We start from the raw sequence: 19,313 nt of genomic DNA, 5'->3' as shown, positions 1-19,313 counted from the left end.
TTTCTGAGTGCGGTCGCATAGCTGTTTTTGTGGCCACATAATTATTGTGTGGTTCGCATTTCTTCTTGAGCTTGAAGAGGTAAGGTTCATCCTAATAATAGTCTAGGCAATCCAGTTTGAGCGTCTTCCTTTGGTTTGAAGAGAACTTATCCGGTACAATACCACTCACAAGATAATTTGCTACATCAGTGAACCATGGCATCTCGGTCATTGAAATGACTAGAAGTTGCTCATCGTGGAAGGAGTCATTGATTTCAAGGCCGTCATGTGTCCTCCCCTCCCTCTCCAAGCGAGACAAGTGGTCCGCCACTTGGTTTTCACTGCCTTTGCAGTCTTGGATGTCTAGATCAAACTCTTGCAATAAAAGCACCCATCTCATTAACCGAGCCTTTGAATCTTTCTTGCTCATAAGGTGCCAAAGTGTCGCATGATCCGTATGGACAATCACCTTTGTACCCATCAAGTACGTGCGAAACTTCTCAATAGCAAAAACAATAGCAAGGAGCTCTTTTTCAGTCACAGTGTAATTGACTTGGGCATCATTCATGGTCTTACTAGCATAGTAGACTGGATGAAAGATCTTATTGACACGTTGCCCCAAAACTACTCCGACCGCCACATCATTAGCGTCACACATGAGCTCAAAAGGAAGGCTCCAATTCGGGGCGGTGATAAAAGGAGTAGAGTTCAATTTGAACTTGAGCAATTCAAATGCCTTCATGCAATCCTCATTGAAATGGAATTTGGCATCTTTCTCCAAAAACTTACACAAGGGGTTCACCACTTTGGAAAAATCTTAGATGAAACGCCGGTAGCCCCGCATGACCCAAGAAACTCCCCACTCCCTTCACGGATGTTGGAGGTGGAAGTTTAGAAATCACCTCGATTTTTTCCTTGTCGACCTCAATGCCATTCTTTGAAATTTTGTGGCCAAGGACAATGCCTTCCTCAACCATGAAATGACATTTCTCCCAATTCAACACCAAGTTCGTCTCTTCACATCTTGCCAAGACCTTATCCAAAATTTTCAAGCAATCATTAAAAGAATTCCCGACCACCAAAAAGTCATCCATGAAGACTTCAAGGAAATCCTCTACCATGCCCGTGAAGATAGCCATCATACAACTTTGAAAAGTCGTCGGTGCATTGCATAACCCAAATGGCATCCGCGAGAATGAGAAAGTACCATAAAGACATGTGAAAATAGTCTTCTCTTGATACTCCGGAGCAATAAAAATTTGATTGTAGACGGAATACCCATCAAGGAAAAAATAGAAAGCACGGCCGGCCACCCGGTTACCGTTCTTGTAGGAATTAACTCGTTCTTGTCATTGGTAACCACCGTCATGCCCCCTTTGTTTGGGACACATTGCACTAGAGAGGTCCACAAACTATCGAAAATGGGGTAAACAACCCCGGCATCCAACCACTTTATAATCTCCTTTTTGACAGCCTCTTGCATTGCTTCATTGAGTCTCCTTTGATGTTCAATGGAGGGTTTGGCATCTTCCTCCAAATTAATCTTGTGCATGCAAAATGCGGGGCTTATTCCCTGAATATCCACCAATGTCCATCCAATAGCTTTCTTCCTCTTTTGTAGCACCGCCAATGTGGAGTCTACCTGCATGTTAGTCAAACAAGAGGAAAGAATAACCGGTAAAGTAGAACAAGGGCCAAGGAATTCATACCTGAGATGCGAAGGTAATGGCTTTAACTCCAGAGTGGGAGGCTCCTCGATTGAGGGCTTTGTTGGAGTAGTCTTCTGATTTTCAAGATCCAAGGACAATTTGCGGGGATCATAAGTGTACGACCCCATTACTTGCAATGAGTTCACACATTCCACAAAGCCATCCGTCTCATCATCATCAAGGTTAAGCAAAATGGCCTCCAAATTATCATCAACATTCATCGTGACACTAGTATCATCAATAATCACATCTGTCACCAAGTCCACAAACGAACACACTCCATTGCTATTCGGTTGCCTCATAGATTTGCACACGTGGAATACCGCCTTTTCATCACCCACCCGAAAAGTGAGTTCACCGATTTTCACATCAACAAGAGCCTTCCCCATAGCAAGGAAAGGTCTACCCAGGATAATCGACACCTCATAGTCCACTTCACAATCAAGAATCACAAAATCCGCCGGGAGAATGAATTTATCAACACGAACCAACACATCATCAATTATACCCAACGGTCTCTTCATGGTACGATCCACCATTTGTAATCTCATAGATGTTTGTCTTGGTCGCCCAATTCCCAAAGTCTTAAAAACCGAATAGGGCATCAAATTGATACTTGCCCCAAGATCACAAAGAGCTTTAGCAAAGTCGGCACTTCCAATGGTACAAGGGAGTGTGAAAGCACCGGGATCTTCCAATTTAGAAGCCATTGAGTGTACAATTGCACTCACTTGATGAGTTATCTTTATAGTTTCACAATTCATCGACCGCTTCTTTGTCACCAAGTCCTTCATGAACTTTGCATAACCGGGCATTTTCTCCAAAGCCTCAACCAATGGCACATTAATAGATAGACTCTTCATCATGTCAATGAACTTTTTGAATTGATTCTAGCCATTTTGCTTGGCAAGCCTTTGAGGGTATGGAGGAAGAGGCCTTGGTATTGGTGCCTTAGCCTTTGGCACTACTGGTTCCGGTATGTTAACAATGTGCTCCCTAGATGGGTTCACTTCCTCTTGAGTCTCCTCCACATTGTCATCAATATCAATTCTTACTTCATCATTTGCTTGCACCACATTGTTTGGGATCTCATCTTCTTGTACCACTTGCTCATCATCCACAATTTTCCTTTGACTTGAGGTGGGTGCATCCCTACCTTTTCCACTCCTTGTAGTCACGGACATGGCATGTCCCGTGTTGTTCCCTCTCTTTGGGTTCACCACTATGTCACTTGGTAGTTCCCCTTAGGACGAGTGTTTAAAGCTTGCGAGATTTGCCCTAATTGAACTTCCAAATTGCGAATTGAAGTGTTGTGAGAGGCTAGTTGGGCATCGGAATTGGCATTATTCTCCATCATTTGTTTGAACATGTTCTCAATTTGTCACATCTCATTGTTGGAAGAGCTTGGACCATGGGAAGGATAAGGAGACGAGTTGCTCGGTTGTTGATATTTCGGGGGCCTTTGAGAGCCCGATCCTTGATTTCCTTGGTTATTGTTCCATCCCCCTTGGTTGTTGCCTCCCCAATATCCTTGACTATTTCCACTTCAATTGCCTTAGTTATTTTGACCATTCCAGTTTCCTTGATTATTTTGATTGTTCCAATTCCCTTGGTTGCTTTGATTGTTCCAATTCCCTTGATTACCATGAGGTCACCATTGTTGTTGATTCGGGCCTTGAGAGTTGTTTCTTTGCCCTTGGAAGTTGTTCACGTATTGTACTTCCCCCTCTTGGTCATTGTAAGATTCATCTTGATCAAACCCACTATCTTCTTGCACATAATGTTTTGCACGGTTTTGCACTTGAGGACCCTTTTGCTTTCTCTTATTTACCACCATATTAACTCCCTCCATTGCATTGATATGCTTAGGACCTTGCACTTGTTGAAGTTGAGCCTTGGCTAATTGATTCATTATGGTGGTCAACTCGGCAATTCCTTGCCCATGATCATGCAATTCTTTATGTAGGTGAATCACGTTTGGATCACCTTGAAGAACATTTTCTCTACTTTTCCATGCCGATGAAGTATCTTCCATTTCATCTAAGATTTCACAAGCTTCCGCATATGGCGTTGTCATGAAATTTCCACCGTCAAGTTGGTTGAACACACATTGATTGGTAGTATTGACCATCATGTAAAACATTTGTTGAATCATAGCCTCCGTCAGGTCATTGTTTGGGCACTCTTTCACTATAGTTCGGTACCTCTCTCATATTTCATGTAACGACTCATTGGGTTCTTGTTTGAATTCTAGAATCTCGTCTCTAAGAGTAGCCATATACCCGGGAGAAAAGAACTTGGAAATAAATTTCTTTGCCAATTCATCCCATGTATGGATGGAATTGTTTGGCAACCTTTCTAACCAATCCAAGGCTTTCCCCCGTAGATAGAAAGTAAATATCCCCAACCTTAAAACATCCTCGGAGATGTTTGTCTGTTTACTCCCCCAGCAAGTGTCCACAAATCCTTTCAATTGTCTGTACACATTTTGATACGGAGCCCCGGTGAAGAATCCTCGTTGCTCTAGCAATGTGAGCATAACATTTGTGATTTGAAAGTTGCCCGCCCTAATGCAGGGCCGGACTATGGCACCGACATACCGTTCATTCGGCAACACCCGGTGTGGAGCCGCTCTTAATGGATTTGGGGATGGAATGGGAAAGTTGTCTTGAGGCGGTCGGCCTCGTCTATTTGCTTGAGGTTCAAGAGGAACCTCTTCAACTTTGTCATCTTCCATATCCACATCCCCCAAAGGCATGTTTCCGAGAGGATCATTGTTGTTGAGAACCAATGTTTCACCTACAATTGTTTCACCAAAAAGATTAGTAACATGGAAGGAAAAGAAGACAATTCATATACAAAACAAAATATATAGCTAAATCCGTTTTTATGCTCCCCGGCAACGGCGCCAAAAATTGATCTCGTCCAAGTCACACCTCTATTTGGGGTTGTGAAATGGTCGATTGCAATATTAATACCCAACAAGGAGTCGGGATCGAATCCACATGGAGCTTAGATGGGATTAGTGGTATATATTTGGATAAAGCACGTGAAGTATCTTGGTTGCACTTCCAAAAATAGGGTGCTGTTTTTACTTCTTAAATTACGTTAAGGATTACAATTCTAAAGATATAAAACCAGAGAATATTATTTTTTTGGATAGTTTTCAAATATATAAAAAGTCCTAGGGATATGACCTTCACCTAGGTGTTTGCCTAACGGGTTGTAAACTTTAAAGCTTGATTTGTTGGTCGGAGTGTATTATAACAATCAACACTCAAATACTCACTCAATACCTCTCAGTAAGAGAGTGATTTTGCCTAATTTGACTTTCTCAAGTCCAAATGGGTATTGAACAAAACAGTTGATAAAATGCTCAAGTCGGATTTTACTATCTCTAGGTTCAACCCTTTAATTGGGACTACCAATCTCTTGATTTTATCCCAAATTCTTGTTAGCCAAGTTTTCCTAGACTAAGTCTCTCTTTCTCAAGTAGAGACCAAGTCACATAGGCATAAACTAATGTTTGCAACCATTAATTTTTCAATTAAAGGAAAGAACAAGGCTAAATAATAAACACCCAACCATAAACAAGCCATAAATCAAACACCTATTAGGTTCACACACTAGGGTTGGGTCACAACCCTAGATAAAAATCTAGCTACTCATAATGGGTATAGAGAAAAATAGAGAAGAAAAGATGATAAAACTCATATTGCAAGATTAAAAGATAAAAATCCAGTGTTAAATCACCAAAGTAAGCTAAAGTTGCCTAAAGGGGTAAAGAAAAATGGCTACAAGACTTTCAATATTCAAAACTTGACCTAATTTCGTGAAAGTAGTATATTTATACAATGCTGGAATTTTCGGACACAATTGCCCTTTCGGAGGTTCTGTGGCCGTACAATTATATATGCGGTCCGCACTTCTCTTCAGATCTAGATAGGAGTTGAATCTGCGGCCGCATCTCTCATGTTCTGCGATCCGCACAATTCTGGGTGCGGCCGCACAGGGCTCTTCTGCGGACCGCTCATTTCCTGAGTTCGGTCACATAGCTGTTTCTGCGGCCGCACAATTATTGTACGGTCCACATTTCTTCTTGAGCTTGAAATGAGACTCTCTGAACTTTGGTTCTTACGTAGCTTCTGCGGCCGCAAAATAATTATGCAATCCGCACTTTTCACTGGGGCTCTATTGATTTTCCTTCATATTTTGCGGCCGTAGATAGAAATCTGCGGTCCGCACTTGAGCTTCTGTGCCTGATTTTTGTCCTTGTTCAGATTACTCCTCCTTGAGTTGATTTCATCGTAGTGGCTCATTTTCCAATACTCCTGCAGGTAAGCATATTTCATCAGTTTTTGGGAATACAATTAGACACTTTTGGACTAAAATGAAAGCTAAAAGGCGCTAATAAGTTGTCAAAATTTTCACTTATCACGCATCCTCTCTAGCACGTCTCAATGTGGCAGCAACAAGATCAGTAACCCAACGCCAAGCCCGTGCACAACTGCCGCTCCCTCGCCTGTATGCTGTAACATCTCCAGTCCCAACTGGTAGAACTGGTATAAGCCAATAGCCCGCATAGCATATAACATATTAATTACGGAAGGATAATGTTACATTATAAGTAAGTATAACAAATAACTTACTAGTGCTTCATGCCTCCCGGCGTATGGAATGTACCGACCACCAGCGCGATGAACGGGATTCCCGACGAGAAGTCGGGTAACATTGTGATACCAACTCATGTCCTCATGCTCGCCCTCCATACAGTCAGGTGGAGGGTATGGCGGAATCAGGCCATATCTCTGGTCCCAATTCTCAATATGGGCCTCCAGCCAGGCCAAGTATGTCTGGTCGACCCTGCAGCGATCATCCCGTTGGTAATGTATCATGTGCCATGTGGGCGAAATAGGTACAAGCTGGGGTCGACCAAACTGGCGAAGGACTCGCTCGGTGGCATGATGCTCGACTATATCGAGACATATCAGTGGGACGGAAGAGATCCCCAAAGCTCGACCGTGGGAGTAATAATATGGTAATCCAGGTATGAGCGCGTCGCTGTATGGCCTCCATACAAACTATTTATTAAATAAAAGAATTATGAGTAAACGCAACACATATCAAGCCAAGCCAAGTAAACTTAAGTATATATATACCTGAGTGTTTTCAAGTAAATCTAACAAATCCCTGTAATAAGGGAGATGATGTCGAGCCTCGACCTTGCAGGCGTGGCCTCGCCTATCAACCACCTCCAAGCTAGCGGAAGAAATGGTGGAGGTGGTGTATCCGGAGCTATCGGTGGCGGAGGTGGCTGGAACTGCAGGAACCGCTCCTAGGCCCAAACCTAATATAGATTGTGGACGTAAAATTTAAGGAATTTTTTTCTATGTATGTTATAATCATGAAAAGAATTGACTATGTTTTTACCTGCAACATCGGTAAAAAATGGGCAATGTCTCTCTGGGTGCCCATGCACGCCCGACACATCTGCCTATACAGGTAAGCTAGAACAACTGCACCCCAGTTGTAACCAGATAAATCATCTAGCCTCTCCAGATGGTGTAGAAATCGCAAGCTGACTAAGTTTACCGAAGTGTTCGGGAACAGTATATCACCAAACATCATTAGCAACAACAACCTCGTGTGCCGGTCGATATCCCCTGGCGGTGAATCATCAGTAATCTCCGCGTCCATCTCCACCAGATGCTGTGGAATGGGTGTCAGCTGCAATCGACTAGCCCCACTCAACACAGTCGGCTCCGCATGCTGGAAACGAGTGAGCCACTGCAACATATGAAGGTAATCCTCTCCCGTATAGTCTCTAAGAGCATGCAGGTAAGCTGTATGTATACTATCAACGGGCAGCCCGAAAAGAACCTCCACGTCCTCTAGCGTGATGGTAGCCTCGCCGATGGGTAGATGAAATGTGTTCATCTCCGGTTGCCACCGCTTTATCATAGCCGTGATCAACGCCCAGTCGAACTGCAACCGGTCGATCTCTATGATCCGGTAAAAACCCGTCCGCTGAAGACATCTAACTATACAGTGATGCATTGGGTGGTCCCTAATGAACTCCCACATATCTTCTATACATCTGGGGCGGAAGGTCTGGGACAGACACTGCCCATCCCAGATATGTGAAGACCTATAGTTGCCCTGTAGCAACAATAGCTCTCGATATGCACGTCCGGGATTGCACCGGGGGAAGCTCCATGACGATGTCTATAAATTAAACTATATTAATTAAAGTATTTTTCTGTTTAATTGTTTAAAATCTTTAAATATATTGCAATTTATTTTATATTAATATTTAATCGATAGTGTTTCTATATTATTACTTAGGTTGATACATTTTCTATATTATTATTTTATATGTTAGTTTCTTACATTTTGTTACTAAAATTCGCCACGGTTTTGTTTGAACTATCATCTTTTTCAGGTATTTTTGGGTATAATAGAATTAAATAATTAATTTTCATAATTATACATGATATAATTAATAAGTATTCATATAAAAATACTTAGTTTGAAAATTTTTCTATATTGTTGTTTTATATGTTATTTTCTTATATTTTTTGACTAAAATTCGAGAGAATTGTTGTTTGAACTATCATCTTTTTTTCAGATATTTTTGGGGTTAACAGAGAATTAAACAATTAATTTGAATAACTAAAAAGATATTTTAGTAATTATTCATATAAAAAATACTTAGTTTGATAAATTTCCTATATTAATATTTCATATGTTAGTTTCCTATATTTTTCTACTAAAATTCTACATGGTTTTGTTTGAACTATCATCTTTTTAAGTTATTTTTGAATTATAACAAAATTAAATATTATAATTTCATAAGTAATCAAGATATATTCAATAATTATTAATATAATAAATACTACAAACTTAATAGTAAACAATATTGAATTTATTTTATTCGTAACTATTTGTTTGTTAACTGTCATATTTTGCCCAAATTTCCCGGCAACGTCTTTTTTGTGACGTCTATTATTCTATACAACGGAATATTAAAGAGCACTAAAGTAACACTACTCTAAATGGCCATAAACAAAGTCAACTACCATAAGCTAAAATTTATTATTAGTTTTACTACGCTAAAGGGCACTACATAACAATTAAGGGCACAACATAACACTAAAGGGCATTAAACAACAATAAAGTCATATATTATTATACATACAGCAATAAAATCACAAATAACAATATGTCACGACCCAAAAACCAACCGTCGTGATGCCGCCTATCGTGGTACTAGGCAAGCCACTACTCAACTATCTTAACACAGTAAAAACTTTAAAATTTTAGACGGAAGCAATTAATATTTAAGAAAACCTTTTAGGAATAGAAATAAACCCGCATCCTAAAACCGGGCAGTCATCGAGTACATGAGCATCTATACCTTATTAAGGAGTTCCTGAAGTTGCTCCTTTAATTCCTTCAACTCTGTCGGTGCCATACGATACGGTGGAATAGAAATGGGCTGAGTGCCCAGCACCAAATCAATATCAAAGTCAATATCCCTGCCAGGCGGCATGCCCGGCAGGTCTGCAGGAAACACAACCGAAAAATCTCGCACCACCGGAACAGAATCAATAGCAGAGGTCTCTACACTAACATCCCTCACAAAGGCCAGATAAGATAGACAACCCTTCTCAACCATCCGCTGAGCCTTCAAGTGTGAAATCACTCTACTAGGGACATAGTCTATAGAGCCGCTCCACTCAACCCTCAGAAAGCCCGGCATCGCTAACGACACAGTCTAAGCGTGACAATCTAGAATCGCATGGCATGGAGACAACCAGTCCATACCCAAAATCACGTCAAAATTGACCATACTAAGCAACAAGAGATCTACTTTGGTCTCCAGACTCCCAATAGTCACCACACATGACCGATATACTCGATCCACAATAATAATATTGCCCACCAGAGTAGATACATAAACAGATAAAACTAGAGACTCACAGGGCATATCTAGATAATGAGCTAAATACGAGGACATATATAAATAAATGGAACCAAGGTCAAATAATACAGAGGCATCTCTGTGGCAAACTGAGACAATATCTGTGATCACAGCATCCGAAGCAATGGCATCTGATCTGGCTGGAAGAGCATAGAATCGGGCCTGACCGCCAACTGATCGGCCTCCCCGTCTAAGGCGACCTCTAGCTGACTAAGCAGGTGGTGAAGTGACTGGTGCTGAAGCCGTAGTCTGACTCCTCTGCTGAGCTGGACCTCCCGTAAGGTGGGGATAATATCTCTTGATATGGCCAAACTTTCCACACTCATAGCAACTCCCCGGTGCTGGTGGTGGGGACTAGAGGGGGGGCCCGAGCACCGGGATAACTGGTAGAAGGACATGGCATAGACAAGCCCTGACCCGATGGAGCACGGGACGAACTCTGAGTACGAAGTCACTGATAGATGAGTGACCCTGCTGATAACTGTGTGTACCATGGCCAGATGATGCACCACCGTGAACTGGGCGAGCCGTCTGAGCATGTATGTAAGGACGACCCCTGCCGTGGTAGAACTGATCCCCAGAAGGAACACCGCTGAATCCACCATATCCACGAGGCCTCTTGTTCTCCCTCTCAACCCACTCCTGGCTGCGAACCATCTCAATCTGACGAGAAATGTCGACAACCTCATCAAAAGTAGCACCAGACACTCTCTCTAGTCATAAGCAACTCAGCTGAAAAGTGAGGCCATCTATGAACCTAATGATCCTCTCCATGTTGGTGGGAACCAACCAGACAGCATGACGGGCCAACTCAGAAAATCTCATCTCATACTGCGTCATGGACATATCACCCTGACGAAGCTACTCGAACTGCTTGTGCAGCTCCTCTCTTTGGGACTGAGGCACGAACTTCTCTAGGAAGAGAACGGAGAATTCTTGCCATATAAGGGGTGCTGCGCCGACAGGCCTACACCTCTAATAAGCCTCCCACCAACTAAAGGCAACCCCAGAGAACTGAAAAGTAGTGAATGAGACCCCACTGGTCTCCAGAATACCTACTGTACGGAGTATCCTCTGACACTTGTCCAAGAAACCCCGGGTATCCTCTGCCTCTGTTCCACAGAAAGATGGAGGCTGGAGTCTCTCAAACCTCTCCAATCACCGCTGCTCATCATCAGACATAACCGGAACCACATGGGCCTGAGCAGCTGCAACCGGCTGGGCTGGTAGTGCCCCGGGTATCTGAAGTACTTGTACTACCTGATCTGGAGTACAGGCAGCAGGGGTATGAGTACCTCCCCCGGCTTGAGAAGTGGTAGGTGCGGTCTGAGCCAAAACCTCCTAAGCAAGGCGGGTGCAACAATCAGAATCTGAGCTAAGGCCTCCTGAAGGCCTGGAATCATAATGGGCACAGGCGGTGCCTGAGCTGGTCCCACAAGCTCATCCACAACTGGAAGTAGCTCCTGAACTGGGGCAACTGGTGTATCTGCAGATACTGCTCTGGCTTCTGTGCGAGCTACACCTCTGCCCCTACCGCGGCCCCTACCAAAACCTCAGCCTCTCGCGGCCCCGACTGGTGGTACTGGTGGCTATCCACCCTGCCCGATAGTACGCGTCCCCACCATCTGTTAGAGAATAGAACAACAGAAGTTTAGTTACCATAATCAATAGATTTGTACGACAAGAATTCAAGAATGTGAAGTTTCCTAAGGGTTCGGCAGCCTCTCGAAGATAAGTACAGACGTCTTTGTACCGATCCGCAAGACCCTACTAAATCTGCTCATGACTCCTGAGACCTATGTAACCTAGGCTCTGATACCAACTTGTCACGACCCAAAAAACAACCGTCGTAATGGCGCCTATCGTGGTACGAGGCAAGCCACTACTCAACTATCTTAACACAGTAAAAGCTTTAAAATTTTAGACGGAAGCAATTAATATTTAAGAAAACCTTTTAGGAACAGAAATAAACACGCTACACAATACAATCTATACCAAAACCGGGGAGTCATTGAGTACATGAGCATCTATACCAGAAACAGTCTAATACAATGTCTAAGGAATAAGAACTGAAATGCGATAAGGATAATGAAGGAGAGCCAAGGCATGTGAACGTCATGCAGCTACCTCGATAGTCTCCGGGATCAGCTGCTCAAATATCAACACCCGCTATGATCGGAAACACCTGGATTTGCACACGAAGTCCAGGGTGTAGCGTGAGTACAACCAACTCAGTAAGTAACAATAATAAATAAGGAACAGAAAGATAGTGACGCGCTATGCAGTTATAGTTCATTATCAGTAATCTCAACAAGAAAGTAGACCTGCTTTCAAATTCAGCTGTTTAAGTCAAATCAATTTATAAATGCCAAGTTCGAGAAAAATCCTGATACAATATCCCTCAAAAGTTTTAAAACAATGACATATAACAACTATGTACAACAACAATAGAAGCAAATACCGCCTCTCAGGGCAACAGTCACTCAATATTTCTCAATAGCTCATCACTCGGCTCTCGGCCCTCAACACTCACACTCAATAGGTACCTGCGCTCACTGGGGGTGTACAGACTCTGGAGGGGCTCCTTCAGCCCAAGCGCTATATCGCTGCGACGTGCAACCCGATCCCATATAAATAGACATAAGGCTCGTTGCGGCATGCAACCCGATCTATATGTATATACAGTCCCGAGGCTCGTTGCGGCGTGCAACCCGATCCATATATACATCCCTAAGGCTCATTGCGGCATACAACCCGATCCATATATACAGCCCTAAGGCTCGTTTCGGTGTGCAACCCGATCCATATACATATATAGCTCACAGCTCGGCACTCAGGCTCTAACTCAGTCACCGACCTCTCCAGTCTTTCGGGCTCTCAAAACTCATAAAAATTAGCCAAAACAAAGATAATATAATGTATCAGTAAGAAACAAGAAGATACTGAGATATGATACATAAGTAAACCATGAGTGAGTATCAAACATCAATTAGCAATTAATTTGACGAGTACACGACCTCTGCGGGTCCCATTGGTGTAGTCACATAGCCTAAGCCTGACTCCTAACCTGATTTGCAGTCAAATTCCTATAACACAGGGAGAGAATATAGCTAACAATAAGTTATTCAACTTTACAATTCCATAGAATGCACCAAGTCAAAATTTCTACTGTACATGCCCATACGCCCGTCACCCAGCATGTGCGTTACCACCAAACAATCATATAACAATAAAATCTGGGGTTTCATACCTTCAGGACCAGATTTAAAATTGTTACTTACCTCAAACTACGCAAAACTCTACTTCAAAGTGCCTTTGCCTCTCGAATCGGTCTCCAAACGCCCTGAATCTAAGCACAAGCAGTACAATACAATTAATATAGTCACACAAAATTATAAGCCAAAATCCGATATTGGCTCAAACTGCCCCCCGCGCCCACGTCTTGAAATTCGCCAAAAGTCACAAAACCTGAAAGTCCATTCACTCACGAGTCTAACCATACCAAATTTATCAAAATCCGACACCATTTGGTCATCCGAATCCCAAAATTCACTCTCTAATTCTCTAGCCCTAAACCCCCAAATTTCATCTCAAAAACTCACTAACTAGGCGTAAAATCAGTGGGGAAGCATCATTATTAAATATAAATGGACACAAGGAGCTTACCTCAGTAATCACTTCAAAATCCATCAAAGTCTCGTATTTATATGCTCTTCCCAGGCCTTTCGCACCTGCGGCCTCTCATCCGCACCTGCGGAACCGCTTCTGCGGTTATACCTCCGCTTCTGCAAAAACCACTTAAGCTACCGGACTCGCACCTGCGCTCCAAGTATCGCACCTGTGGAGGCGCTTCTGCGGCCCTTCGTCCGCTTCTACGGAAATGCCAAAACCTTCAAACTTCGCGTCTGCGGAGCCATTCACGTATCTGCGGGCTCGCAGATGCGCATTCCCCTACGCACCTATGTACCCTCCCCTGTCTGGCCTTGCCCGCTTCTGCGGCCTCCCTCTTTGCTTCTGCGGGCTTGCACCTGCGATTAAACTTCCGCAGGTGCGATTACATCAGCTGAGTCCAAACTTCAGCAGTCTTGCGACTTCAAAACTTGGTTTGTTAACCACCCGAAATTAACCCGAGGCCCTCGGGACCTCAATCAAACATACCAACAAGTCTTATAACCCCAAAAGAACTTAGTCGAATCCTCAAATCACCTCAAACAACCTCAAAATCGAATTACACACGGATTCAAGCCTAATGAACTTCGAAATTCCAAATTCTACAAACGACGCCGAAACCTATCAAATCACGTCCGATTGACCTCACATTTTCCACGCAAGTCATAAATGACACCACAAACCTACTCCAACTTCCAGAAATCCAATCCGACCCCGATATCAAAAAGTCCACTCCCGGTCAAACTTTTCCAAAATTCCAACTTTCGCTATTTCAAGCCTAATTCTACTCCCGACCTCCAAATCACAATCCGGACACGCTCCTAAGTCCAGAATCACCCAACGGAGCTAATGGGACCATCAAAATTCTAATTCGAGGTCGTTTACACATAAGTCAATATCCGGTCGACTTTTCCAACTTAAGCTTTCAATTAAGAGACTAAGTGTCTCAATTCACTCAGAATTCTCTCCGGACCCGAACCAACTAACCTGATAAGTCATAAAACAATAGTGAAACTCAAAAATGAGCAGAAAAAGGGGAACGGGGATACAACTCTCGAAATAACTAGTCGGGTTGTTACATCCCCCCTTAAACAAATGTTCATACTCGAACGGGTCTAGAAACATACCCAGAGTCTCAAATAGGCGTGGATATCTGCTTTGTATCTCCCGATCGGTCTCCCAAGTAGCCTCCTCAACGAGTTGACCTCTCCACTGCACCTTCACTGAAGCTATATCCTTTGACGGAAACTTTCGAACCTGTCAACCCAGAACAACCACCGGCTCCACATCATAAGTCAAATCACCATCCAACTGAACCGTGCTGAAATCCAAAACATAAGACGTGTCGCCAACATTCTTTCGGAGCATAGAAACATGAAATACAGTATGCACACTCGACAAGCTAGGTGGAAAAATACGTGAAGGTATTCCCAAAAACTAACTTAATATGATTGCTTGCAGGGATTGTTCAAAATGAGCAAAGGAGCCATAATCAACTCATAAAGGAGTCAAAACTTGAACAAAAACCAAAACTGGGCCAAGAGGTGTAGAACGCGGACCGCGACAAAAAAGTACGGCCGCGAAAGTATCAGTGCGGACGCGGCCATGATTTCGCGGTCCGCGATATGAAGAATCAGACAGATGGCTTTTTAGGCACAAACATGAATGCGGATCGCGACAAGAAGATGCGGCCGCGAAAGTACCAGCACGACCGTGATGGGAATTTCGCGGACCGCGATTGCTAAGGTTCAGAGAGTGCATAATTCAAGAAAAAATGAGAGGGGCGGCCCGCATCAAAGTTACACGGCCGCGGAAGTCTCTCACGCGGACGCGGTGGAAATTACGCGGTCTGCAAAACAAGGTTCAACCCTGGTCCAGATGTGAAGAAACGAGGACCGCGATCAGAATTACGCGGCCGCGAAAGCAAGTGTGTGGCCACGGTCAGAATTACGTGGCCGCAAAACTTCTGCAGGGGTAGTTTTATCCGAAAATTTCAGCTTAGTATAAATAGATCTTTTTGTCAATTTTACGTTATGTTATGTTTTTGCTAAGTACGTGAGATAGCTAGGTTTTCCTTTTTGGGCAATTTTGTACAAGATTTACCTTATAACATTAGATTTTCATCTTTTTATTTAGTATTATGGATTATATCTTCTCTTTATCTTTGATTTCTGCTATTATTATGAGTAGCTAGACCCATAGCTAGGATTGTGACTCAACTCTAGTATGGGTATATAATGGGCATTGAATTTTAGGGCTTGAATGTTTATGGGTTAGTGATATTTAGCCTAGTTCTTGCTAGAATTATAGAATTAGTGGTTGCAAACACTGATTCATGCCTTTATGATTTGGTCTCTTCTTGAGAAAGAGGGATTAAGTCTGGGAAAACTAGGCTAACAAGGAATTCGGATGAACTCAAAAAATTGATAGCCCCAATTAAAGGGTTAAACCTAGAGATAGTAATACCCGACTTGAGCTAATATCACATAACTTGCATGAATACCCATTTGGACTTGAGAAAGCCAACTTGGGTAAAATCACTCAAACTATCGAGAGGTATAGAGTGAGTACTTGGGTGTTATAGCTATATTATGATACCAAATTAATCAAGCTTGCCCTAGATTCTTACTACCCGTTAGATGTCCACCTAGGCGAAAGTCACCACCCTAGTCCTTTTAAACACTTGAAAACCAACATTTAAAATATTGTACTTAGCTTTAATCTTAGCATACAATAGAAATAAAAATAGAAGTAGAATCAACACCTTCATGTTTGGAAGTGCAATTAGGAACAAAACATGCATCTAGACTTAGATATAAACCTAATTCCAAATTAATTAACTCCCTGTGGATTCGATCCCGACCTTGTAGGGTAAAACTGCATCGACCATCCTCGCTATTCAATAGTAGTGCAGGCTTGGACCCAATCAATTTTTGGCGTCGTTGCTGGGGAGTTAGACGGTCTTAGCTATATATCTAAATATTTGTGTGTTTTGTTTTTCTTTCCTTCCATTTTTCTAATTTTTGTGTGTCAATTGCTTTTAGGTACCAAATGGCTCTTAACGAGGTCCTTGGACATATTCCTCAGGGGGAGGAGGTAGATGAAAATGAAGTAGATGAGGTTCATCTTGAACCTCAAGTACAAATAAGAGGCAGCCCGCCTCATGACAACGTTCCAAACCCTCCCCCACCTCCTCCAAGGGCAGCACACCAGGTGTTGCCCAATGAAGGCTACGCAAGTGCAATTGTCCCGCCCCGGATTCGGGCGAGCAAATTTTTAAATAACCAATGTCATGCTTACTCTATTGGAACAAAGGGGTTTCTTCACCGGAGCTCCACATGAGAACGCATATAAGCATCTCAAAGGTTTTATAGACAAATGTTGGGGTAACAAGCAAACGAATGTATCTGAGGACGCTTTGAGGTTAAGGCTTTTCCCATTCTCACTTAAAGGGAAGGCTTTGGATTGGCTTGAGAGGCTACCCAACCATTCCATCACCACTTGGGATGAGTTAGCCGAGAAGTTCATAGCAAAGTTCTTTTCTCCGGGACATATGGCAGCATTGAGAGATGAAATCCTTGCTTTTAGACAAGAGCCAAATGAACCATTACATGAGATTTGGAACGGTACCGGACAATGGTCAAAGAGTGCCCCAACAACGATATGACTGAAGCAATGATCCAGCAAACCTTTTATAGGGGTATCAACACAACTAACCAGTGTGTGGTGAATCAGCTCGCAGGGGGTAACTTCATGAACACGCCATATTCAGAAGCATGTGAAATATTAGATGAGATGGCAGACACCTCTTCAGCTTGGCAAAGTCGGGCCAACGTTCCTCAGGGTGACCCTAATGTTATCCACCTTCACAAGGAACTCCATGATCATGGACAAGCCATAGCAGAGTTGACAACTACCATGAATCAGTTAGCCAAGGCACAACATTAGCAGGTTCAGGGCCCAAAGAAAGTAAATACCATGGAAGGAGTGAATGTAAGGGTTAACAAGAGGAGACAAAGAGATCAACAAGTTCAACATAATCAGGATCAATTTGAGCAAAGTGGTAGTGGGTACAACCAAGATGACTCTTATGACGATCAAAGTGAAGAGGTTCAATATGTGAACAATTACCAAGGTCAATAGAGCAATGCTCCAAATTAACAACAGTGGAGATCACAGGGAAACAATCAAAATTGGGGAAACCAAGGCCAAGGGAATTGGAATAGTGGTAACAATAACAATCCGAACAATTGGGGGAACAACAATCAAAATTGAGGGAATCAAGGAAATAGCCAAGGCAATTGGGGTGCCAACAATAATACTAATTGGGGAGGCAATGGAAACCAAGGGGGTTGGAACAACCATAATCAAGGGAACCGGGGGTCGGGCCCTCAAAGGCCCCCGATGTATCAACAACCCAACAACCCGCCTCCATATCCTTCACAAGGGCAAAGTTCTTCCAACAATAAGATAGGACGGATAGAAAGTATGTTCAAGCAAATGATGGAAAGAAACGCCAATTCTGATGCCCAAATAGCCTCCCACAATACTTATATCCGCAACTTGGAAGTACAAATGGGGCAAGCATTGAATACTCGCCCAAAGGGGGCACTACCAAGTAATATGGTAGTAAACCCGAAGGGTGGGAACAATACAGGCCATGTTATGGTGGTGACCACAAGAAGCGGTAGAGGTGGAGATGCAAATACCTCCAATCCAAGAAAGATTATGAATGATGATTTGGTTGTGCAAGAAGATGATGAGATCCAAGCCAATGATGAGAATGTGAATGATGAAGTGAGGATAGACATTTATGACACTGTGGAGGAAACACAAAATGATGTGAACCCGTCTAGGGAACACATGATAGACATACCGAAAACTATAGTGCACAAAGCCAAGGCCCCTTTGCCAAGGCCTCCGCCACCGTATCCTCAAAGGCTCGCAAAGCAAAAAAATGAGAACCAATTCAAGAAATTCATTGATATGATGAAAAGTTTGTCCATAAATGTACCTTTGGTTGAAGCTCTAGAACAAATGCCGGGATATGCCAAGTTCATGAAGGACTTGGTAACAAAGAAGAGATCAATGAACTGTGAGACAATCAAAATGACACATCAAGTGAGTGCCATTGTGCATTCCATGACTCAAATGATAGAAGATCCTAGTGCCTTTACAATTCCATACACTATCGGTAGTGCCAATTTCGCCAAAGCCTTGTGCAATTTGGGAGCGAGCATTAATTTGATATCATATTATGTGTTCAAGACATTGGGGATTGGGCAACCAAGACCTACTTCCATGAGATTGCAAATGGCGGACCAGACAATGAAAAGGCTGCTGGGCATTATTGATGATGTTCTAGTTCGGGTCGACAAGTTCATTCTTTACTCAGATTTTGTGATTCTCGACTGCGAAGTTGACTATGAGGTGCCAATAATATTGGAGAGACCTTTCTTAGAAATAGGGAAGGCATTGGTGGATGTGAAAGCTGGGGAGATTACCTTCCGGGTGGGCGATGAAAAAGTTGTATTCCACATGTTCAAGTCAATGAGGCAGCCTAATAGCAACGAAGTATGCTCTTTTGTGGATCTTGTGACGGAGGTGATTGTTGATGACACGAGTGCTATGATCAATGTGGAAGACCCTCTGGAAGCTGTGTTGTTGAATCATGAGGATGATGAGAAGGCAAGCTTGATAGAATGTGCAAACGCTTTGCAAGGAATAAGATCCTACACATATGGACCCCGTAAACTTTTCTTGGACCTTGAGAACCGGAAGACTATGCCAACAAAGCCCTCAATCGAGGAGCCACCAATATTGGAGTTGAAGCCCTAGCCTTCACACCTCAGGTATGAGTTCTTAGACCCTTGTTCCACATTACCTGTTATTCTTTCTCCGTGCTTAACTAGCGTGCATATAGATTCCACCCTTGCGGTGCTTCAAAGAAGGAAGAAGGCAATAGGCTGGAC

This window comes from Nicotiana tomentosiformis, chromosome 4, assembly GCF_000390325.3.
Source record: "Nicotiana tomentosiformis chromosome 4, ASM39032v3, whole genome shotgun sequence".
In the NCBI taxonomy this organism is placed as follows: Eukaryota; Viridiplantae; Streptophyta; class Magnoliopsida; order Solanales; family Solanaceae; genus Nicotiana; species Nicotiana tomentosiformis.
This window is presented reverse-complemented; position numbering follows the sequence as displayed.